The sequence below is a fragment of the Pleurodeles waltl genome, chromosome 2_2, assembly GCF_031143425.1.
Source record: "Pleurodeles waltl isolate 20211129_DDA chromosome 2_2, aPleWal1.hap1.20221129, whole genome shotgun sequence".
Lineage (NCBI taxonomy): Eukaryota > Metazoa > Chordata > Amphibia > Caudata > Salamandridae > Pleurodeles > Pleurodeles waltl.
In genome coordinates, this window is record NC_090439.1 from 450,357,495 (window position 1) to 450,381,009 (window position 23,515).

A 23,515-nucleotide genomic window follows, 5' to 3' on the forward strand; every position below is an offset into this window, starting at 1 on the left:
AACTCATGTAAGTTGGTAGCCACCCTTCTTGGGCACATTTTCAAACGTGCCCATACATTTTTCTCTACATGTTATTATTAATATTCAAAATGCATAAAAACTCATTAATAATTTTAATTAACAAATCTGCATCAGCACCCTTATAATCAGCCAACGCTGTGCCATGCATGACCTTTGGACGTGGGCAAGTTGGCCACCGGGACTGTATCTGTCAGTGAATCTGTGAGTGGGTGCTTGAGTGTTAAATTAGTCTGAAAGTGGTCGTATGAGTCTATGAGTGGGTCTGAGTGGGTGCATGAGTGTCTGAGTGGGTGTGTGAGTGGGCGCCTGAATTTCTGAGTGCATGTATGAGTGAATGAATTAATACATCAATGAACATGTGGTTTTACTTTCAAAGTTTTTCATATTTGTGAACATTTTGTGAATAATTAGTGAAAATTCATGGAAGAATTTGTAAATTTTCATGAATATCGCACATGGTGACGCAAAATTATTTTAAACCCATAATTTGCTCCTAAAACACACCTATATCACACCCCTGATGTCAGAGTGCCTCCACCCTTGAGAAACTCTCAGTTAGGATTTCCCTCCCCAGGGACTGTGTACCGTGAAATAAAATGACGGCTGCAACTTTCTAGTCAGGTTGTGGTCAGCCAATTGCAACACTTCTTTTCACACCCGTATTCATGAAAATATGTGAATGTTTGCGAGTTATTCGTGAAATATTCATGCAATCACAGCAGCCAGGGATATACAAATTTATTTTCCACTTTAGATCTCAAAAACTACTGAATGGATTTACTCCAAATAAGTGAAAGCATGATCTGCATGCTGAAAGCTAGCGTTCTGCCAAATTTTAGTGTAAATCTGTCAAGTAGTTCAAGCCATAGATTTGTCTTAAGATCCTATATAGAATTGGGCAACACGCCTTTTTTCACTGATACTTTTTCTCGGCCCCAACTTGAGAGATCACCCTGAAACTTTCTGTGCGCAACAAAAATTACTGCAACACTTTTTTGGGAAAAATTTCTTGAAGATTCATCAAATGGTGCTAAAGACGTATGCAAGTCAAAAAACATTTTTCCTATGGAACATCTATTTCAAATACAAAGAGATTCACTGCACTCCAAAAGGATCACAAAATACAGTCTTAATTCACAAGGTTTAGCAACTACCAACGAGTTTCAACTTGGAAAGAGTCTTGTTCACGGTCCATGAGTCCTTCTGCTATTTCCCTTAAATACTGATAATCCAACTTGTTCATAATGAGGCATTCTGGATATCGTAGTCAGTATAAGCATAATAACTTTTACAAAAATAATATTTTAAGAAAAGAACATATGATGGATATGTTTTAAGTGCCCAATTTTTAACTTAACAATTCTACCATGGTCAGTTTTCTGGGATTATTACATTATGTTTAAAAGTTTTCTGTGCTGGTAGATCAGTTGCACTTAGCCTCACTGAATAAAAATAAATTCTTCGTATATCTATATATTTGTTCTTAGGACAAGAGAGAGAAGAGACAAAAAATGCTTGACATGAATACAGATAAATGATTATGGCTAATTACAAAATAACAATTTAAATGTATTTTATCTCATTATAATTAGCTTTCAGACCTTTTTAATGAACTGATATATTGTTAAGATGAAAGCTAAGTGCCAAGTGACCTTATGCCCATCATTGTCTATATCAAAATGTCACATGGTCAAATCCTTCCTCTCAATATGTAATTAAACACACTTGACAATTAACAATGCAGCAAATATAGAATGCAATGAGTTATGTTAATATATTCCATGGCAGTGAGACTAATTGTATTTTTATCATGCTAGTAATTATGTCATTTCTACAACACCGACCCCTAATCAACCCTTCTTCAACCTCTACTATGTTAACTGTTCTAAATGAACAAAAAGTTATTCATCCATGTTCAATCCATATGGTGTCTTTGTTTGAAGCCGGATAATATATTTACTCTCCCATTGTCACAATTTTAGAGTTGATGCATGATAAAAATACAATTAGTCTCACTGCCATGGAATATATTGTGACAGATCAGCATACCAATGGCAGTAGTTACTCACCAGCATTGCATTTTGTACATTTGCATGATTGAGAGGATTTGTGTCTGAACATACCTATAAAGATACAGACTTCCCACAGAATAGGGCTGTTGTCCTAGTGTGATGCGAGGAAACCCAGAGAGAAGGCTGCTCATGGTAACATGAAAGTTGGAATCTAATATGGTGAGACATCATGATTGAATCTAAAAGCAGAAAGCAAAGATGATGCAGCACACATATGCAAGCTTGGTCCAATGCATGTAAACCAGGGATAGGCCACAGTCCAAAAGGTTACTTTTTGGACAGTCAGTTTCAATCCTGATATCTCACCCTATTGCATTCCAACTTTCATATTGCCGCTTTCAATATCATTGCTCGGGATATTCTGCATTTCCGAGTTGCAGTCGGCCTTTTGAGCCTTGCGGGTCATGTAGGAGTGCTTCCTGTGCTGGCACCATATACTAAGGCCAAGCTTGCCTAGTGTTGCAATAACATTGTATGTGAGATTCCTGTCTTCGAAGTCCAGCCTTATGCAGGAATTCTTTGCTTACTTTGTCAGAGGTAGAACTTTATTCCTGGGTGATTAATACATATTTTCACACTTACCTTGGTGTTTCTTTAGACGCTGTTCTCTGTTTGCTTTTAACTGAACGTTGCATTGACAATCGGTCCTGATGATGCCCCCAGTCAAGTTTACCATAGGGCTTGAAACATTGACTTATCATTGTAATATGGACTGATTAAATTTACTGTATCATGATCTTCCAGATTTGACAAGTCTCCAGCTGACTATGATTGCTTTATATGCTGTGTTTTTCAATTGCAGCCCATTACTACAATTGATTTCATCCCTTGTATTTTTGGATTGCACCTTTATTTCAATATTTATTCACTGTGCTGTCTCACAATTTGCACTGTGCTATTTAGAAAGTTAGTGTAGTTGGGATTTAAAAGTCAAGTAACCATATAATAAATCATTATTACTGTTGTGCATTTACCTAATTTCTAAAAGTAATTTTAACTAGAATTGGGCTTACCTTAGTGTAATTTGTTTTGTTTTTTTGTTAATTATTTCCCCTACCCCAGAGTGAACCCATTATTTGATACACATTCATATTACCCTGGTTCTGAGGGATATCGGATTGACCCTGTCTATTGGTACAGAGCTGTGTGAACTTTCAATAGAAGAATTTAGGGAGGAGAATCCCTGTAATATTGAATCACATAGGAAGATGTGGAGCACTATTTAACAAGATGCAGTTCGATTTTATCAATATGCCTGTTTGTAATGGGCTGAGGGATCTCCTGGTAATAGAGTGCAATTTCTCCCTATGGGTGGAAGCCTACCTAACACAGTCTCACTTTCACCAAATTGCTGTGGTAAGAACTCATACCCAGGTTCATATTCCCAGTTTCTCTGGGGTCAGACCTAGGGACTCCTTTTAATAAAGAGATCCTTAGAATGCTCTGTATGGCACTACAAGTGCGACAAAGACGTCATTGTAGTTATCAACCAGCAGCTTCAGGAATAGCTGAACAGATCAGTAGAACACTAAAATTGCATTTGGCCAAAGTTTGTGCATCTATTTCCCAGAACTGAACCAGATGCTTTGCTATTAGTATTGATAAGTCTTTGAAAACTTCCCTGACAGAGGAACAGGATTGTTGCCATATGAGGTACTTATGGGACCTGGAATGAGGCTGCCTGCTGTGCCAGCAACTACACTTGTAAATATCACAGCTGACATGATTCTCAACTCCTGCAAGGGGATAGCTGATATGGTGCATTCTGTCTCTCATCAGGTTGGACCTGCCATTATCTTCCCGAGTCAAGAGTGCCACGATCTTAATCTGAGTGGCTGTGTCTTTGTTAAGAAGAATGTTTGAAAACCCTGCTGGAGCGAATGTGAAAAGGGCCCTATCAAATGGTCCTGATTACTACCATGCTTCTTACACCCAGAGAGTGAGATGTTCACTTGATGAAGTGGTGACATTTGAGCCAAGTGCCCAATCTCCTGTGTCTGTACATTCTGAAGGTCTGGAAGGGGGTTATGTTCATCAGAACTCCTCACCTGTACAAGTTCCTGAAATCTAGTTAAGTTGTAAGGAAATGCTCACTAAAGAAGAAGATTTAAGACCTGAACAAGGGGAAGCTACTGGATCATCACCAGAGCAAGTTATTGACCCTCATGAAAGAACAAGTGTGAGAAGTGAAAAACTACAAAGAAAAGAGAAATGGCCCAGGAATAGGTGCCAAATGAAATTGGGTGTGTGAGTTGAATGTAAAACTGTAAACCTTCAACAAAGAAACAGAATATAGTGGTATATAAGATACAGAAGAAGTGAGCAAAAGTACTGTGTTGCAGATATTCAGCACCTGAGAGTGCGTGTGTTACACCTGACAGCCTTAGGGTGGTCATCCCCAAACCTTTTGCCTGCCTCCCTCCATTTTCTGACCTATTTGTGCTGATTGTAGGGCTCTGCACATGTTAACAGCTCTGTCCAGTGCTAAAGTGCCTGTGCTCGCTCCCCTAAACATGGTAACAATGGTCCCTACCAAATTGACATATTTAATTTACTTGTGAGTCCCTTGTAAACTGTACTAGAGATGCTCATGGCCTGTAAATTCAATTCTACTAGCGGACCAGCAGCAATGATTGTGCCACCCACATAAGTGGCCCCTTAACCATGTCTCAGGCCTGCCTTTGCATAGCCTGTGTGTACAGTTTCATTGCCACTTCAACCTGGCATTTAAACGTACTTGTCAAGCCTTAAAACTCCTTTTTCTGCATATAAGGCACCGCTAAGGTAGGCGCTAGTTAACCCATAGGACAGGGTCCTCTCCTAGACTAGCATTAGAATTGCCCTCATATACTTTTAAGTGGTAGATTCTGATCTGGAAGGAGTAGCCCTGTCATGTTTAGGATTGCCAGAATGGTTATAGAAAATCCTGCTTACTGGTGAAGTTAGATTTAATATTACTACTTTACACATGGCACTTTTGGAAAGTGGGCAATTCCCTGCACTTACTGCCATCTGTGCCTTACAGCCTCTCTCCAATCCACTTCTAGTCTGTGCTAGTTGACAGCTCCCTTTGTGCAATCCACCCAGACAGGCATAAGCACAAGTCACATCTGCATTAATCTGCATACTGAATGGGTCTCCCTGGGTAGGAAGAGTGGAGAATGTCTCTCTTACATTTCAAAGGCCAGTGACCTGCCCTCATACAAAGGACTGATAACCCCCCACAGGGATCCTGGCAGACAGTACTGGGCTGAAAGGGGAACTTGTGCACTTCAAATCCACTCCCCTACTTCAAAGGCATTTTTGGGTATTTAACCAGGGTTTCTGACCCCACTAAATCAGACACTTCTGGATCTACACCCAAACTCTGTAAGAGGAACTTCCTGGCTGCGCAAAGGACTCATCTGGACTGCTTTGCTGAAAATGACTACTGACTTGCTGCTTACTGGCCTCTGACTTTGCTGGGAGGACTCTGCTTTCCCCAAAAGTGCTCTCCCATGGCTTGGATTGAGCTTGCCTCCTGTTCCGAAGTTTCAGAGCCAACAGACTTCACCAACTAGCTTTTAGCTAGTTTTCAGACCTTAGTGACACCAGGAATGACTTCAGCGTAGCCAGCACTGACACCACAGCTGCTCCCACTGCACGCAACGACCACAGCCTGCAATGCAAGTCCAACCTTGCCGCAGTGCCGCTGTTTCACACAGTGATCGCAACACTGCGAAGTCAACTCATCATGTCTTGACTGACCGGATTCATCGAGCCCGTCGGGTCACCAGAAACCGACACCTTGCCCTGATGCCGCACCAGCTCCCCCTACAACCAGACAGAACCGACGGCTCACCCGTACGGAACCGACGCTTCATCTTCCCGGATGTCGTAAGGGTTTTACGCTGCACCGGCTCCAGCGACGCTTCACCTACACGGCTCCGTGCAATGTCTTTGTTTCTTAGGTGGTCATTACAACCCTGGCGGACAGTGTTAAAGTGGAGGTAAGACCGCCAACAGGCCGGCGGTAGAAATTTAGCAATTAAGAACGTGGCGGAAACCGCCAACAAAGACAGCCACTTTAACACTCAGACCGCCACGGCGGTACAGACAAACAGCGCGGCGGTCACCGCCAACAGACAGGGGGGAGACAATGTACCACCCACACTATTATGACAGGCCAATCCTCCACCTTTTCCGGGGCGGATTCACCACAGATAAAAACACGGCGGAAACAGGCATTTCGAATGAAAAACGCTCACCTCTACACACTCCACGAGGAAGGAGGACAGCATAGAGCCGGAACTTCATATTCTCCCAGCGCTAGTCTTCCTGCTCATCTACGAGGAGCACCAACGCCGGCGGCGAAGACCGCAGTGAGTACTGCACCTACGACATAGGGGAGGGGGGAGGCAAAAAACAGGGACACACACACTCAACCCCCCAACCCCCACCCCGACCCTCAGCCACTACAACACACAAACCAATGCATATCTATACATTACAGTAACACCCCCCAACCCCGCTGGAAGAATGCAAAGACAAAAGGAAATGAGTGTAACTATTGTAATATATCAAAAATCAGTAAGCAAAAATATACATATATATATACACTATAAACAAAATATATACCACGATTAGTAGTCCAGGTTTTGCATCATTCATAGTCCGTGGACCACTGGGACCAAAATGCATGGGCGAGGCCCTCACAAGATACCCGAACATGATGGAGAGAACACTGCAGGGGCATCAGATAGAAAGGTGCGGGACGTAGTGGCTGTAGTGGTAGTGCATGCAGGTGTGAGTGTAGACAAGACTGGGAGGGAGGAGGGAGACGACGAGGAGGGGGACACAGTGGAGGCAGTGGATGTTGGTGTGTCTGTATGTGTGTGATGCTTGCGTGAGTGCCTGTGGGATGTGTGGTGCTTATGTTTGCCTTAGCTTCCCTTGTGTGGTGAGGTGTGTGCAGGCTGGTCTGTAGGTGTGCTTGGGAGAGGCAGAGCTACAGGGGAGGAAGTTGGAGGGGGAAGGCTAGACACAGGGACAATGGCTGCCATCAGTGCTGAGGCCAGAGTTTGAAGGGTTCGATGAAGGGAAGCCTGACCAGAATGAATGCCCTCCAGGAATGCATTTGTGTGTTGCAACTCCCTTTCTACACCCTGGATGGCATTCCAAATGGTAGACGGCCCAACAGTGAGTGACCTGAGGAGGTCAATGGCCTCCTCACTGAGGGCAGCAGAGGTGACAGGGGCAGGGGCTGAGGTGCCTGGGGCGAAGGTGATGCCCACCCTCCTGGGTGAGCGGGCACGGGGCAAAGGCTGAGGGGCTGCTGGAGGGCAGTGCTGGTAGGGGGGGTGGCGGCTGTACCTGTAGAAGTGGGGGGCACAGATGATGCCGCCACCACAAGGGAGCTCCCATCGGAGGACGAGTCTGTGTCGCTGATTGCAGATCCTCCGCTGTGGTGCTCCCCTCGCCCTCCGTCCCACTGGTGTGGGCCTCCATACCCATGTGGGATGCATCTCCCTCATGCTCCGGTGCCACTGTACCTCCGCCTGATGATGCTAATGCACACAAGAACATGGAGACCGCAAAAAAATGGGGGGGAATAGAAGAAAGACAGGTTGGGTGCATGGCTTACCGCTACCGTTGGCGGACAATACAGACACAGCAACCCCCTGCACCAAGTTGCGCTGTTGGGCTCTAGAGTGCAATTCGTGGGTAATGGCCTACATGGCTATGGACGACATCTGCACACATAGATGACCCTGGGGCATGAATTGCTGTACTTGGCACTCTACAGAGCTGGGGTGGGGGGCCACAGGGCCATGCCTTACGAATGGGCCTAGCCTACGGAACTCACCCTGGTCTAGGGGAACCCACAGCCCTCCTCTCCCACCCAAACACCTTCACTGCGTGCAAAGTCAGCTGAATTATAGTGTACTCACCCCCCTTGTGTCTGCTGTGATGCCCTCAAGTGCCCATCCAACTCAGGGTAGGCCACCGCCAGGATCTGGAACATCGGGGGGTCATGGTTCGACGGGCACCCCTCCCACGTTGGGAGGCCATCCCCAGCTGAGCCTCCGCCGTCTTCTTGCTCCAGCGGCGAATGTCCTCCCATCTCTTCCGGCAGTGGGTGCTCCGTCTGTGGTGGACCCCCAGGGTCTGGACGTCCTTGGCGATGGCACTCCAAATATCCTTCTTCTGGTGGGCTCTGACCTACATGAAATGTACAGGGGAAGAAGAGAAGTCATTACCAACTGCACCGTCAAAGTGAGTGGCCCAAATCCCTACCCTTCCCATGTGGCACATGTATTCACCATCTTTCATGCACGCAGAACTCTGCCCCCTTCCTTCTTACAACCAGCCCTCTCCACACAGGCATAGCCCATACAACATGCTCCCTATGTACTCACCTGTTGGTCTGGAGGACCGTATAGTAGCGTGTACTGGGGGAGGACCCCGTCGACGAGCTTCTCCAGCTCCTCTGCAGTGAAGGCATGGGCCCTTTCCCCAGACGCACGAGCCATTGTCTCTTCCAGACCGAGGACACAGCAGCACTTGCAGTGTAGATCCTCTCCTGTCGAAGATCAGGTATCGAGTGATTAAACAGCTAGAAAATGGCGGTCACGTCTGCGGCGGTCACGCCCGCGGCGGTGCGTACCATCACCGCCGGCGTACATCGTCATTGGCTCCTGGGACCCATAGGGTCCCATGTTAACCAATGCAGCATTGCGCCACGGTCTTCAACCGCCTACAAAACGGTGTACAACGCCATCGCGGTTACCCCCCTCAAGTGCAGGTGCTATCAGTGCTCCATTTCCTTGCAAGTGGGTCTTTTCAAACAACTGTGGCCATGGCATCAGGGATGTCCCAGCCGATGTTCTCCAACGTGTTGTCCAGAGTGTTGTCTGCCCTTCTTAAACACATGCGGAGCTACATTGTTTTCCCTCAGGTGGAAGACTTGCCTACAGTGAAAGGTGACTTCTATGCCCTTGGACATATCCCCAACATCAAAGGTGCCATTGATGGGACCCATGTGGCTTTGGTCCCACCCCCCCACAGGAGTGAACAGGTGTACAGGAACCGGAAGAGTTATCATTCCATGAATGTACAGATGGTATGTTTGGCAGACCAGTACATCTCCCATGTGAATGCCATGTTCCCTGGTTCAGTGCATGACGCCTACATCATGCGGAATAGAAGCATCCCTTATGTGATGGGTGAACTACAAATGCACCGGGTGTGGCTATTAGGGGACTCTGGTTACCCCAACCTGTCATGGCTACTGACCCCAGTGAGGAATCCCAGGACCAGGGCAGAGGAACGCTACAATGAGGCCCACGGGCGGACTAGGAGGGTGATCAAACGCACCTTCGGCCTCCTGAAGGATAGGTTTAGGTGCCTCCATATGACACGTGGATCCCTATTTTACTCACCAAAGAAGGTGTGTCAGATCATCGTGGCCTGCTGTATGCTTCCTAATTTGGCTTTGCGACGACAGGTGCCTTTTCTGCAGGAGGATGGTCCAGATGGCGGTGTTGTGGCAGCTGTGGAGCCTGTGGACAGTGATGAGGAGGAAGCAGAGGAAGAAGACATTGACAACAGGGACTCAGTCATCCAGCAATATTTCCAGTGAAACACATGTGAGAATACATTCCTGCCTACTACAAGTACTTTTACACTTCTACCTCTATCCTGTCTGTCGATTTCACCCAGTGTATGGTCACTGAGTTGTCACTTTCCCTTACGGTTTCACAGGTGTGGGTTCCAACGTGCGTCATCTGCTTAGATTCCTCATGGACTAGAGCTGTGTGACATAGGTATGTTGACATTACTATTTCCTGGAAATGTTGTCACTGTAATTGTAAATACACTATTTAAAAATCACAGACAGACTCCAGATCTTTTGGTGCTTTAGGTGTGTTTATTTCCATACAAATTATTTGAAAGGGAAGTTAAATGGGGAAGGGTGATGGCGGAGGAGTGTCCATGGCAGAGTCCAGTCTATTTGTCTCATAGGTGCATTGCCCATATGGGCATAGGAAGTGGAGCTGGGGCAGTTCCAATATGGACAGTGTTGGACTTTTTGCCTTACGCAGGGTCATCCCCAGTCTTTTTGCCTCCTTCCTCCTGGTTTTTCTGACCTCTCGCTGTTGGCTCTAGGACTCTGAGCACTTTATCACTGCTGACCAGTGCTAAAGTGCAGGTGCTCTCCCATCTAAAGTTGATATGATTGGCTTATACCCAATTGGCATATTTAATTTACCTATAAGTCCCTTGTACAGTGGTATCTCTATATCCAGGGCCTGTAAATTAAATACTACTAGTGGGCCTGCAGCGCTGCTTGCGCCACCCACTGAAGTAGACTTTCAAACCTGTCTCAGTGCACAGTTTTCTGCCACAGAGACCTGGCATCTAATTTTACTTGCCAGGCCCAGAACTCCCCTGTTACTACATGTAAGTCACCCCTAAGGTACGCCTTAGCTAGCCCTATGGGCAGGGTGCCATGTATGTAGAAAGGCAGGACATGTGCCATATTGCATGGCCTGTCCTAGTAGTGACAAACAGACTAACTTGGTGTCTCACTGCTGTGAGTGCTGCCTTCTCATAGGATTGCATTAGAAATGCCCTGCCTTAGGTGTAAGGGGTATTGTCTGATTTATGAGGGGTAGCGTAGGCGTTTTTGGTATGGTTGTGATGGTGATAATAAATGCTGCTTACTGGTGTGGGTGTATTTTTTATTACTATCACAGAAATGCCACTTCTAGAAAGTGCGCATTTATCTGTGCTTATGACTCTGGTGTTTTGCAGCTTGACTCCAATCCACGTCTGGACAGAGTGACAGTTGTGGCTTTGTGCATACTTTTCAGATAGCCTGTACACAGGGAGGGTGGAGGTGTCACAGAGGTGCATCTGCATACTGAATAGTCTTCCTGGGCTGAGAGAAGGGAGAGGCGGGGCACACCTACATTTGTAAAGGCTGTGCCCTGGCCTCACACAATAGGGTCGTTAACCCCCCACTGATGTTTGGAGCCTGTGCTGAAAGGAGAGAGGGGGCACTCCCAGAACCAGTTGTAACTGGCTGGAACCTCCTCTCCCTACCATTGTAAAACACTGTAAGAACTGACTATAAGTACAGGGGAATTTTCCCCACAATTTGGAGACTCTTGGAATGATCTTGGAACTGGACACCAAAGGCTGAAAGGACTCACCAGGAACCGCCATGGACTGCTGCTGCTGTGCTGACCTGTGACCTGCCTGGTCACTGTGAAGCACTTGCCACTTGCTGCCTTTCCCTTGTGCTGGCCTGTAGCTGGGCCCGCCCCCTGAGGACCTTGTCTTAAGATTCTGCTCCCCAGGGGCAGGGTGCTGTGGCCCCTGACCCCTGCATCCATTTCTTCACGAGGGGTGCTTCTCCGTGGATGCGGCTGCCATATCGCTGATTGCAGCGCGCTTATGGAGCCTTGGGAGTTCGTAGGCTCCTTGCTGCATTGTGCCCCTTTAAATAAGATCATCGCAGCGGCCCGGGAAGCTGGAAGAACACTCGCGCACCCCATCGGGTGCAGGCGAGTGTCTGCTCTGGCCCCAGGGGGGGTCCGATCTTCTTGTGGCTTCACGGCAGGACCAGGGGAAGGCACGGGGAGTGCCCCATTCCCCCTGGCCTCTGCGTTAGGAGCAGGACGCTCCTTTTCTGCTGTTAGGTAAAACGTGCATTATTGTGGGCCCCCCTCTTGGTGGAAGGGCCAGTAGAGGCCTGGGGGGGCCCCCAGAGATCACGGGTCCCGGGAGGGGCCTGTCATTAAACCGGGGGGGGTGCGTGGAGCCCCCCTCCTGCCCTAAGTTGTTTTTGCTGGCTTTGGCCCCCCCTCGTGAGGGCTGGTTGAGGCCTTGGGGGGCCCCCAGTAATCACGGTCCCCGGAGGGGCCTGTCTATAAAAGAGAGGAGGTGCATGTCGCCCTCCTCTGACCCCAGAGTATAAGGGAGGCCCCCGTTTTGCGCATAGGAGTGCCGGGGGCCACATTGTTCGCCTTCTAGGCACTGGAGGTGCCTTCATCCAACCAGGTACTGTTTAAAGGACCAATATAGTTGCAATCCAAAGTTCTTTCTACAGACTTTTGTTTGATTCATATATTACCTACCTGCGTTTGATGTTTTTACATATGTGTATGCAAATGTTCCTTTTATGGACATGTTTGCTAATATGTTTCACTAACTTGCCATATGTTTTCTAATGTTCCTACTATGGGCGTTTTATGATATTCTTATGACAAGTTTTCTAATGTTATAACGTGTTTCCTGACTACTGCTTGTGTTGCAGAATACTAAATAACCTGTGTGTTATGTGTGACTACTGCTAGTTTGCAGAGTAACTAATGTGTACCGTTCTGACAACTGCTAAGGTAGCAGGATAGTACTGACATGTGATGTTTGGTCTTATAATTGTGTTGTGTACAATACAGTATATTCTCATATAATCTGGTGTTGTGTTTCCTTTGTGGTGGGGATATTGCATCACGTGTGTTGTGTGTGTTGTGCAGACCCTTTACACATTGCCTCTGGGTTAAGCCTGACTGCTCATGCCAAGCTACCAAGGGGGTGAGCAGGGGTTATCTTGGACGTGTAACTCCCTTGCCCTGACTAGAGTGAGTAAGTTCTGCCTGGCTGAGGTGCATACCCTAGCCAACCAGAAACCCCATTTCTAACAGACAGGGTGACAAAGTGGGACAGTGGGTTGACAATCAGGGTGGTCTAATTTCTTGGCGGGGGTCTTGGCATCATGCTCTGTCTTGTTCCTGGATCTCAGGGACCGCTTGCGGGGTGGTTCTCCATCTGCAGGGGGTGGGGTGCTGGTGCGGTGGTCCTGTGGCGCTGCCTCCTGTCCACTAGCGGTGGCGGAGGTGATGGGCAGTTCATCGTCCATGCTAATGTCAGGGGCCCCTTGGAGTGCCACAGTGTCCCTCCTGGTGTTGAGTATTTCCTTAAACACCCCTACGATGGTGCCCAGGGAGGAGCTGATGGTTCTGAGTTCCTCCCTGAACCCCAAATACTGTTCCTCCTGCATGCGCTGGGTCTCCTGAAACTTGGCCAGGACTGTTGCCATCGTCTCCTGTGAGTGGTGGTATGTTCCCATGATGGAGGAGAGGGCCTTGGGAGAGTGGGTTCCCTGGGCCTGTCCACCCCCTGTCGCACAGCAGCCCTCCCAGTTCCCCTGTGTTCCTGTACCTCCGTCCCCTGGACCATGTGCCCACTGCCACTGCCCCCAGGTCCCTGTTGTTGTTGGGGTGGTGGGTTATCCTGGGTTCCCTGTAGTGGTGGACACACAGCTGATTGACGTGTCCTGGGGAAGGAGGTATGGGCCTGCTGGATGGGTGCTGTGCTGGTGTTACCAGAGGGTGGAAGGTCTGTGGTGGCCTGTGCCTGTGTGAGGGGAACCGACTGTCCCGAAGCCCAAGATGGTCCGGGCTGGTCATCTGGATCCAGTTGGACAGAGCTGCTGTCATCACTGTGGGCCTCTTCTGTGGGTGGGGTGGAGATGTCTGGACCGTCCTGTCTGTTGACGTTGGGTAGTGGTCCTGCAGGGGTGTAAAAGCTTAATTATTGCATCTGTGTGTGTCATGGTGGGCAATGGATGGGTGACCGTGTACCCCAGTGCTTGCATTCCTATGTGGAGACTTGTGTGATGATGGTTTAGGTGGGTGTATGGGTATGTGCAGTGGGCATGCTTTAGTGATGGGTGTCCATGCGTTGGTGTTGCATGCAGGGGTTGGTGTTGGGATGGGTGGTTTGTGATAGTGGGGTGTATGTGAGGTGGTGGAGTGATGAGGGTGATGGTACGGGTAGGAGTTTGTGATGGCATGCAGGAAGGGTGGGGGATATAGTAGTAAAGATTTGACTTACCAGAGTCCATTCCTCCACCGACTCCTGCAAGGCCCTCAGGATGCAGAATCGCCAAGACCTGCTCCTCCCATGTTGTTAGTTGTGGGTGAGGAGGTGGGGGTCCGCCGCCAGTCCTCTGAACCGCCAGGTTGTGTCTGGAGACCACGGAACGCACCTTCCCCCGTAGGTCATTCCACATCTTCCTGATGTCATCCCGATTTCTTGGGTGCTGTCCCACTGCGTTGACCCTGTCGACTATTCTTCTCCATAGCTCCATCTTCCTTGCAATTGAGGTGTGCTGCACCTGTGCTCCAAATAGCTGTGGCTCGACCCGGACGATTTCCTCCACCATAACCCTGAGCTCCTCCTCCAAGAACATGGGGTGTCTTTGCCGTGCCATGGGGTGGTGTAGGTGATGTGTGGGGTTGTGTGTGTGGTGATAAGTGGGGTGATATGTAGTGGTATGTGGTGTTTTGTGCGTGGAAGTTGTGTGGGTGATGGTGTTGAGTGCCTGTGGATACTAGTTTGTGGATGGTGGTGTCTCTCTCTGGCCTTCTTTCAAGATTTTTTGTCGTAGGGGTTTGTGGGTGATGTGGGTGTGTGTTTTACATTGTAGTGGGTGTGTGGGAGTGGTGTGTGTATGTATCTCAGGTGTGTGTATTTGGAATTGTCCAATGTGGCTGTGTTTTGTAAATGTGTGTGTATTTTGAGCGCGGCGGTGTGTACCGCCAATGGAATACTGCGGTTGAAAGACCGCCGCGTGGATTCGTGGGTCGTGATAGCGTGGGCGTATTTCTGTTGGCGTGACGGTGGAGGTTTTGTTTTCGCCAGTTTATCACTGACCTTTGGTGTGGCGGACTTGTGTGGGTGTCTGAATTTTTTCGGATTTCGAGATGTGGGTCATGGTAGATGTGGCGGAATTCCGCGGCGGTATGTTGGCGGTCTTCTGCACGGCGGTAAGCGGCTTTTACCGCCAATGTTGTAATGACCACCTTAGTTTTGAAAGGTACTGTGCCTGGGGGTCCGTGCAACAATGGTGACTGATTCCTGTGGTATTGAATTATAGGGAACGACTCCATCAACGATGTTGTGATAGCTTAAGTTGGAGCTGTTTAGTTTCTAAGCACTTTAATGGGATTTAGGCCCTCATTACGACCCTAGCAGTCTGAAGACCGCCAGAGCTGCGCTGGCAGTCTCACTGCCGATGGGCCAGCGGTGAAGACTGCCACATTATGAGTTGTAGGATTTGGCAGAAGCAAACAGCCACATGCTGCCTGGCCCGCATGTGCGGTGGCACCGATGGTGGTCTCCTCCAGCCCGTTGGGTTAGGAGGCTGCAGACCGTCAGGCTTTCTGTGGCTGTCACCCCATCATGAAAACCCTGGCAGTAACGCACCCAGTGACAGGAATCTCCATTCATGTCACTGGCACACGCACCCCCGCATGTCCACACAGATGCAGACACCCCCCAGCATCCACACACTTCCAAACACCCCCCACCCCTTCATGCATGCATGTATTTACATACACACACCTCAGCATATGTTCACACAGACACCCTAACTCACTTGCATACATGTAGATACACACCCCCACTCACTCGCAAATATGCAGCCACACACCCCCAATCGCTCACAAACATGCACTCAGACACCCCATTCTCATGCACATCTACACACACAAACATTCTCATTCAATCGCATAAACACATGCATTCACCACCCCCTCCACATACTCACTCTCATGCACCCACACACACAGACACCCTCCCCCCTGTCGGATGATCAACTTACCTTTTCCTGCGAGCTGGTCTCCCAGGAGGGGATGGGTCCTGGCGGTTTTTCATCGCCAGCACTACCATGCCAGCAAGAATCTTCCAAGCTGTATTACGGCTCGTAATACGGCGGGAGGAGTCTTGCTGGAGTGGCAGTGCTTGCGATGCGACCACCTCTTTGGAGTCAGACCTCCACCCATAGATGGGCGGAGGTCCTCTAATGACTCCTAATATGACAGTCAGCAGACCACCAGCACTGGTGGTCTGTTATCTGCAGTGGCTTTGGTGATCTTATAAAAAGACAGCTGAAGTTGTAATGAAGCCCTTAATCTTTACAAATTCATAACTTTGCTTGTATACCTTGGATTTTCATTATTTTTACCTTATTTTATTCAGAAAAATATGATCTATTTTTTCCAAATCTGTGTGCTGTGTTTTTGTGGTGTTTTCACTGTGTTACTGTATGATTTACTGCACAAATAATATACACATTGCCTTCCAAGTTAAGCCTGCCTTCTCTGTGCCAAACTACCAAAAAGTGAGCACAGGATAATTTGGGTTGTGTTGTGACTTACTCTGACTAGGATTGTGATCTTTACTTGGACAAGGCGTATACCTCTGCCAACTGGAGACCGAATTTCTAACAGCATGACTGATACAACAGCTTATGATCCAAATGAACTGCAAACCAAACCACTTGAAGCTCTGTAATATGGCACATTAACACAGTATATGATTCAAACTCTCGAATAGGCCTGGGTACAGATTACATGGCCGTGCTACGCGGAGCTACGCAAAGTTGAAAAAAACTCCACTTCGGTGCGCGAGCAGGGAGAGTTTCTTTTGGCACCCGTTGGCGTGATGTTTAATGTCACTGGCAACAAGAAGTGCGCTCTTACGTTAGAATTCTTGCACGAATGGCACCATGTGGATCACATGGGTGCAGCCATCTTGATTTTTGTTTTATTATGTTGCTGGGTCCTACTTGCATCCCTTTTCAATCTCTTTATTCCTACACTTTTTAAAGATTATTTTGCCCTAATGTTTAATTATAATCTTACCTTTTCACTTTGTGTTTTCATATTTTATTTTATTTTCAAATTTATTTGTGTTTTTTGTATTTTTTTTTAAACTTTTTAAGTTTTCTGCTTTACTTACTTATTTTTTCCTTTCTTCCTTATTTCTTTTTCCTATCTTCCACCCAAGTGCCCAGCACCATGGCAGAGCAGGGGAGCGGCAGCACCAGGTACTCCCAAACCACCACCGACAGCTATCTTCCTTGTGGGTGGAAGCACCACGAAGGGGTGCAGCCCCACAATTGTTTCAGAGGTGAAGCTGGAAGCATTAGTTTTTCATGTTCAGCACCACCTCTCCTACGCCCTGGCAGCAGGAAATCATTCATCACAATTTATTAGTAATACCAAAATGCAGTTTCGGAAATTTGGAATAGGGTTAGGAAATTTGGAATAGGATGGTCCACGATAAGTGTACTATACAGGCATTCTGATTTTGAAAAATTCAATTTTACTGGAGAGATCTTTATTATTAATTGTAACACTAATCTTTTTTAATTCTATTTTGTTCTTTCTTACATCATTCAGCATCCAAGGCCAAGAAGAAGGCCAGTCAGGTGGGCATGGGAGCTGGAGGTGACCCCTCCACAAGTGCCGGGCAGATGGCTTTGCTGGCCCCGGTAAGGGCTCCTGTTGCTAATATTAATATTTATTTCCCCAACTTTTACCGCCCAACATTTAGAATCGTTTTTTTACCTTTATTGTGCCTGTCTTCTAATTTTTTCCAACTACTCTTCGATTTATCTGTTTCCAAAATGCTTCTTATTTATGCATTATCCTATTTACTTATTTTCTACATTTCAAGTTTCTGTATTTTACTTCAAACTGTTTGTACTAGTCTGTCTGTACTTTCTTCTGCTTTGTCAGTAAGCTTTCCCTCTCCCCTTATATGTCTCGTGGACTGGTGCCACTGTATGGCTCCAAGAACCCATTTACTCTACTGTGAAGAATCAAGATTGCATGACTAATAAAGGTATTCTACACATGTTTGAGAAGAATGCTTTCTTTTTCTTTCTCCAGCACAATCAATAAAAAAAGAGTGGTTGGACACGGGCTTGTAATTGTTGGACCCTCCAATTTTGTGAATGTATTATATTATTATGGTATACCAGCAGCTGATGAAAGTGCACCATGGTTGGAAGTATAAGAAGGATAGCCCCATTGCATTTGCCAACCAAGACCATGGCCCTCATTACAACATTGGCGGTAAAAGCCGCTTACCGCAGTGCAGGAGACCGCCAACACACAGTTGCGGCCGCGGAATTCCGCCACAGCTATTATGACCCACATGTCGGAATCCGCCATAATTCAGACATCCAAACAAGTCCGCCACACCAAAGGTCAGTGATAAACTGGCGATAACAAATCCTCCACCGTCATGCCAACAGAAATACGCCCACACTATCACGACACACGAATTTACGCAGCGGTCTTTCAACCGCGGTATTCCATTGGTGGTACACACAGCCGCGCTCAAAATACACACACTCTTACAAAAAACTGCCACATTGGACAATTCGAAATACAAACACCTGTTACACAAACACACACCACTCCCACACACCCAATACAATATAAAACATACACCCACATCACCCACAAACCCCTATGACCACAATTACAGAGAGAAGGCCAGAGAGAGACACTACAAACTACTACCAAGCATCCACAGGCACACAATACCATCTCCCACAGAACTTCCACGCACACAACACACCACTACATATCACCCCACATATCTCCACACACTCCACCCCACACATCACCTACACCACCCCATGGCACCGCAAAGACACCCCAAGTTCTCGGAGGAGGAGCTCAGGGTCATGGTGGAGGAAATCGTCCGGGTAGAGCCAAGCTATTCGGAGCAAAGGTGCAGCACACCTCAATTGCAAGGAAGATGGAGCTATAGCGAAGAATAGTGGACAGGGTCAACGCAGTGGGACAGCACCCAGGAAATCGGGAGGACATCAGGAAGCGGTGGAATGATCTACGGGGGAAGGTGCGTTCCATAGTCTCAAGACTATGCAGTGGTAGTGGGCACACGGTCCTGGGGACGGAGGCCCAGGAACACAGGGGAACTGGGAGGGCTGCTGTGCGACAGGGGGCGGACAGGCCAAGGGAACCCACTCTCCACGAGGCCCTCTCCTCCATCATGGGAACCTACCACCACTCCCAGGAGACGATGGCAACAGTACTGGCCAAGTTTCAGGAGACCCAGCGCCTGCAGGAGGAACAGTATATGGGCTTCAGGGAGGAACTCAGAACCATCAGCCCCACCCTGGGCACCATCGTAGGGGTGCTAAAGGACCTTGTGAACACCAGGAGGGACACTGTGGCACAACAAGGGGCCCCTGACACTAGCATGGACGATGAACTGCCCACCATCTCCGCCAGCGCTAGTGGACAGGAGGCACTGCCACAGGACCACCACACCAGCACCCCACCCCCTGTAGACAGAGAACCAGCCCACAAACGGTCCCTGAGATCCAGGACAAAGACAGAGCATGATGCCAAGACCCTCGCCAAGAAATGAGACCACCCTGATTGTCATCCTACTGTCCCACTTTGTCACCCTGTCCATACTTAAACTGCCCCAGCTCCACTTCCTATGCCCATTTCGGCAATACACCTGTGAGACTAATAGACTGGACTCTGCCATGGACATTCCTCCGCCATCACCCCTCACCATTTCACTACCCCCTCCAATATTGAGCCCTTAAATAAACACCCTTAAAGCACAAAACAATCTGGAGTCCGTCTGTGATTTTGAAATAGTGTATTAGCAATTACAGTGACAAAATGCTCTTTCAAATTTAATGTCAACATACCTATGTCACACAGCTCTAGTCCATGAGGAATCTAAGTAGATGTCACACAGTGGGACCCACATCTGTGAAACCGTAAGGGAAAGTGACAACTCAGTGACCATGCACTGGGTAAAAAAGACACACAGTAGAGAGGTAGTGGTGTTAAAGTACATGTAGTAGGCAGGTCTGTACTGTTACCTGTGTCTCACTGGAAATATTGCTGGATCACTGAGACCCTGTTGTGCATGTCTTCTTCCTCTGCTTCCTCGTCTTCACTGTCCACAGGCTCCACAGCTGCAACAACACTGCCATCTGGACCATCCTCCTGCAGAAAAGGCACCTGTCATTGCAAAGCCAAGTTATGAAGCATACAGCAGGCCACGATGATCTGGCACACCTTCTTTGGTGAGTAGAATAGGGATCCACCTGTCATATGGAGGCACCTGAACCTGGCCTTCAGGAGGCCGAAGGTCCGCTCGATCACCCTCCTAGTTCGCCCATGGGCCTCATTGTAGCGCTCCTCTGCCCTTGTCCTGGGATTCCGCACTGGTGTCAGTAGCCGTGACAGGTTGGGGTAACCAGAGTCACCTGCAAATGGTGAGGGACAACTGTTAGACACGCACTAACCTGGAGGGATATCACCAGACCCAGGCAACCATTCCCACTGACTTGCTTCCAGGTGCTCACCTAATAGCCACACACGGTTCCTCTAGAGTTGACCCATCACATAAGGGATGCTGCTATTCCGCAGGATGTAGGCGTCATGCACTGAGCCAGGGAACTTGGCATTCACATGGGAGATGTACTGGTCTGCCAAACATACTATTTGTACATTAATAGAATGATAACTCTTCTGGTTTCTGTGCACCTGTTCACTCCTGTGGGGGGGTACCAAAGCCACATGTGTCCCATCAATGGCACCTATGATGTTGGGGATGTGTCCCAGGCCATAGAAATCCCCTTTCACTGAAGGCAAATCCTCCACCTGAGGGAAAACGATGTAGCTCCGCATATGTTTCAGAAGGGCAGACAACACTCTGGACAATATGTTGGAAAACATGGGCTGGGACATCCCTGATGCTATGGCCACTGTTGTTTGAAAGGAACCACTTGCAAGGAAATGGAGCACTGACAGCACCTGCACTTGAGGGGGGATTCCTGCTCCAACTGGGTACACAGTTCCTGGATTGTGGCACGGTCAAGACTGTATGTGATAATCAAATGTCGCTCCTCCATTGTCGACAGGTCCACCAATGGTCGGTACACTGGAGGATGCCGCCATCTCCTCACATGTCCCAGCGGACGGTGCCTATGAAGGACAGCAGTGAGCACAGAGTCAAACAACTCAGAGGTACGTACCCACAGTTTACACAGAACACCAATCATACACAAAAGGTGGCCTATATGTGTGTTGAGTCAAGGCCTAGGTATGTGTGACGCAGTTGGAAATGAAGCCATGTGGGCCCCTGAAATGGTGGCTGCCTGACCTGTAATGTGGGACAATGGGATGTGAGGTAACTGCGCTGGCGTTGTACACCATCGCTGTAGGCGGTCGAAGACCGCGCCGCAATGCTGCATTGGTAAACATTGGACCCTATGGGTCCCAGGAGCCAATGGCGATGTACGCTGGCGGTGACGGTACGCACCGCCGCGGACATGACCGCCATTTTCTATCTCTTTAATCACTCGATACCTGATCTTCGACAGGAGAGGACCTACACTGCAAGTGCTGCTGTGACCTCAGTCTGGAAGAGACAATGGATCGAGTGTCTGGGGAAAGGACCCCTGCCTTCACATCGGAGGAGATGGAGAAGCTCGTGGATGGGGTCCTCCCCCAGTACACGCTACTATACGGTCCTCCAGACAAACAGGTAAGTACATTGGGAGCATGATGTATGGGCTATGCCTGTGTGGAGAGGGCTGCATGTAAGAAGGAAGGGGGGAGAGTGCTGCGTACATGAAAGACGGTGAATGCATGTGCCACATGGCAAGGGTAGGGATGGGGGCCAATCACTTTGACAGTGTAGTTGGTAATAGCTTCTCTTTTTCCCCGGTACATTTCATGTAGGTCAGCGCCCACCAGAAGAAAGATATTTGGCGTGCCATCGCCAAGGACGTCCGGACCCTGGGGGTCTACCACAGACGGAGCACCCACAGCCGGAAAAGATGGGAGGACATTCGCCGCTGGAGCAAGAAGACGGCGGAGGCTCAGCTGTGGATGGCCTCCCAATGTGGGAGAGGTGCCTGTCGCACCATGACCCCCCTGATGTTCAGGATCCTGGCGGTGGCCTACCTGGAGTTGGATGGGCGCTTGAGGGCATCACAGCAGCCACAAGGGGGTGAGTACACTCTCATTCTGCTGACTTTGTGCGCAGTGGAGGTGTCTGGGTTGGGGGAGGTGGGCTGTGGGTTTCCCTAGGCCAGGGCGAGTTCCGTAAGCAAGGCCCCTCCGTAAGGCAGGCCATGTGGCACCCCAGCCCACCTCTGTAGAGTGCCAAGTACACCTAGTCATGCCCCTCTGTCATCTATGTGTGCAGATGTCGTCCATAGCCTTGTAGGCCATTTCCTAGAAATTGAACAGTGGACCCCAAGAGCGCGGCCTAGTGTCTGTCGCGTCCGCCAATGGTAGCGGTAATGCATGCACTCAACATGTCTTTCTACTGTCTCCCCTCCTTTTTGTCTCTCTCTGTTCTTGTGTGCATTAGCATCATCAGGCGGAGGAGCAGTGGCACCAGAGCACGAGGGAGCTGCCTCCCACATGTCCCTGGAGGGCGACACTACGGAGTCTGAATTCACCAGTGGGACGGAGGGCGAGGGGAGCTCCACAGCGGGGACAGGAGCTGACACCAGCAACACGGACTCGTCCTCTGATAGGAGCTCCCTTGTGGTGGCAGCAATATCTGTGCCCCCGGCATCTACAGGTACAGCTGCCACCCCCCCTACCAGCACCACCCTCCCAGCAGCCCCTCAGCCTTTGCCCCGTGCCCACTCACCCAGGAGGGTGGGCATCACCTTCACCCCAGGCACCTCAGGCCCTGCCCCAGTCACCCCTGCTGCCCTCAGTGAGGAGGCCATTGACCTTCTCAGGTCCCTCACTGTTGGGCAGTCTACCATTTTGAATGCCATCCAGGGTGTAGAGAGGCAGTTGCAACAAACAAATGCATTCCTGGAGGGCATTCATTCTGGTCAGGTGGCCCTTCAGTGAGCTTTTCAGACTCTGGCCTCAGCACTGATGGCAGCCATTGTCCCCGTCTCTAGCCTCCCCCTCCAACTTCCTCCACCCCGACCCAATCCCCTGTACCTCAGCCTATCCCAAGCACACCTACAGACCAACATGCACACACCTCAACACCCAAGGGGAGCTCAGGCAAACATAAGCACTACACATCCCACAGGCACTCACGCAAGCATCACATACACATGCAGACACACCAACATCCACTGCCTCCACTGTGTCCCCCTCCTCCTCATCTCCTTCCTCCCTCCCTGTCTCTTCTACACTCACACCTGCATGCACTACCTCTACAGCCACTACGTCCCACTCCAGCACACCCACCACCACACCCCGCTCGCGTGCAGTCACCACCCCCACTATCATTCAAACGTCCCCTGTGTCCTCTCCCAGTGTGTCTGTGAGACCCCCTCCCAAAATACACAAACGCAGGCACACACCCACCCTACAGTCATCCACCTCACAACAGCCTCCAGTACATGCACCTTCACCCAAAGTCACCAAACGTAAACCTCCTACAACCACCACCTCTTCCTCCACTCCCAAAACCCCTCCAGCTACCCGTCCCGTGTGTCCAAAAATCTTTTCCTGTCCAACCTTGACCTCTTTCCCACACCTTCCCCACTCCGTCCGTCTCCTAGGTCCTGAACTAGCACCTCAGCCACAACATCT